Below are 2800 nucleotides of genomic sequence, written 5' to 3'. Positions count from 1 at the left end.
TCCATGTTAGAAGGTATAATTACTAATATTTATAACTATGAGTATCATGGTATTCTATTGTTTTCAGCTGCACAGGTTAATGCTGTGCAATGATTCACAGCCAAGCTTTCCTTTTTCCTAGGAACAGTGGTGGAGCTCTTGAGTTTGAAAGAGCAAAGGATATAAGAGCCATTTTCTCTAATCTCACACACTCCCATAACATATCCACTTTGACCTTCAGGCAGGTTGTTATTCTATACGGGGGCGGGGGCGGGGGGCTTCAGTGAAGCCAGCCTACCTGAGGTATATTTACTAATTAGGAAAAAAGAAAAGGGAAAACATTCATGCTGCCTTCCTAGGTAACTTAGAGGAAATGCTAATTAACCAAGTTGTTAAAAACCCTGAGAGACTTTTCTAGTGGTCTTAGTGGGGCAGTAATCACAATGTCCGTTCCTTTATCCTACTCTCTTTTCCAAAGTAGGAATAATAACCTGGTCAGGTGGCTCAGGTGGTTAGAGCATCATCCTGATACGCCAGGCTTGCAGGTTGGATCCCCAGTCAGGGCACAGGCAAGAATCGACCAATGAATGCATAAATAAGTGGAACAACAAATCAATGCTTCTCTCTCTCAAATCAATAAGTAAAAGTTTTAAAAGTAGTAATAATAATAAAAAAGAGTATATTTTGTTTAATCTACACAGACTATGTGATTGTTTTCTAACTGCAGGGAAAAAGAAATACTTTTTCTTTACTTAATTCATTAAAATACTTGTATAAAGTCTGTGAATAAATATCCTTTGCTGAGATAAGTGACTTGTAAAGAGGGCAGGTCAGTTTTAAAAGGGAACTTTATTTTGGGTAAAATGCCTTGAGAGACTTTTAATGTGGTTTTGATTGAAGTCTACTAAGAATAAGGCAATCATTTTGAGAAACCTTTTGAAAAAAATAAAATCCCAGCTCAATTATATACCTATTTTTAGAGAGAAAACAAAATCAGGCAGTTTTTCTGGAACCTTCCTGATGGCTGACAGGAGGAGCACCATTCCAGGAATGAGACCTTTTAAAATGTTCAATCTCCCCCTTTCCTGTGAATGGACGCTTCATTAACCATAGAACCATTTGATTCTCAAAAAGAAGAAAATTGGTCCTAGGTACTTTCACCATCGTATTCTTGCCACATCATTTTTGCTGCAAACATTTTGCCCACATGACTAATTGACCATAAGGCAATCTTGCTGTATAAAAAGATAAAATAACTGGTTGACCGTTTGGGTTTTTGATTGTTTGGTTTCATTTCTGCATTGACGAATCAACTGTGTTCAGTGGACTTGATGTACTTAAGCTCGTTGTCAGTTTGGTTTCATTTCTTCATTGACAAGTTTTCACAGTTACTCCCATTATTATATTACATATAAATGTTGCCCTGGCTGGTGTTCTCAGTGGTTAGAGCATCTGCTCACCCACAGAAGGGTCTCAGGCTTGATTCCCAGTCAAGGGCCCTGGTTGTGGTGCATGCAGGAAGCAACCAGAGGATGAAGATGTGTCTCTCTCACATCAATGTTTCTCTCTGTCTCTCTCTGTCTCTCTCCGTCTCTCTCCATCTCTCTCCATCTCTCCCCCTTTTTCCCTCCTTCCCACTCTCTCTGAAAAGTAATGGGGAAAATATCCTCTGGTAAGGAAGAATAAAAAACAAATCTAACTTAGGCCTCATAATGGCCAGTGGTTCTCAACCCTCCTAATGCCGCGACCCTTTAATACAGTTCCTCATGTTGTGGTGACCCCCAATTTCATTGTTACAAATTGAACATAATTAAAGCATAGTGATGAATCACGAGAACAATATGTAATTATATATGTGTTTTCCGATGGTCTTAGGCGACCCTTGTGAAAGGGTCGTTTGACCCCCAAAGGGTTCACGACCCACAGGTTGAGAACCGCTGGCCTAGATGGTGATAAGCAGATAGGGTGGTGGAGATGGTCTTAAAATAGATGAAGATGATTTGCCCCAAGAGTTGGTTTCTCCTCCTCCTCCTCCTCTCCTCCTCCTCCTTCTCCTTCTCTTCTTCTCCTCCTTCTCCTTCTTCTTCCTTCTCTTCTTCCTCTCTCCTCCTCCTCCTCCTCCTCCTCCTCTTCTTCCTCCTCATTCTTCTTCTTTTGGTTTCTTATTTTGAAACCCATGACATTGGGAGGAGAGACACTGAGGGCCCTGTCTGAGGGTTCAGAGTTGAGCCAACATTTCCCACAGAACAAAGACAAGTGCTTAGATACAATCCACAAAGTAAAATCAGTTATCTGCACAGTATAACCATGAACCTACACACATTTTTAATGTATTCAAATATTTTGTATTTCTCAATAAACTTTAAAAAATGTTATGTCCTTGTTAAGGTCCCTCTTTTATTTTCCATGATTTTATCCTTTTTATGGCAAAATTTCCTTATGGTCAATTCCTTAGGTGGTGAAAGCGTTTGCAGTGAAAATGCTTGTGGCAGATATCTATGGCAAAGATGCTACAGGGACAATACCGGACATGGACAAAATCAATTACCAGCAAGCTTTGTAGAAGCCATAGAGAGAGTTTTATGGAAATGATGCATTCATGAAAGAAGAAACATTTATATGGCCTTCAAGGTCTTCCCTGGTTTTTTGGCCACTCAGCCCAGACATATCCAATGACTATAAATTGTTTTTACAGTATTCCCTGTGGTTCATAACCCTGATAGCTGTGACACTCCACCCCCACCCCTGAGTGTATAGAGGAAGGAGAGGCAGTGTTGGGGTGGGGCAGAGTGTGCCCTGGCCTTGGGCTTGGTCCGACTCT

Source organism: Myotis davidii, unplaced genomic scaffold (genome assembly GCF_000327345.1).
Source record: "Myotis davidii unplaced genomic scaffold, ASM32734v1 scaffold120, whole genome shotgun sequence".
Classification (NCBI taxonomy): domain Eukaryota; kingdom Metazoa; phylum Chordata; class Mammalia; order Chiroptera; family Vespertilionidae; genus Myotis; species Myotis davidii.
Note: the sequence above shows the minus strand (reverse complement) of the source record.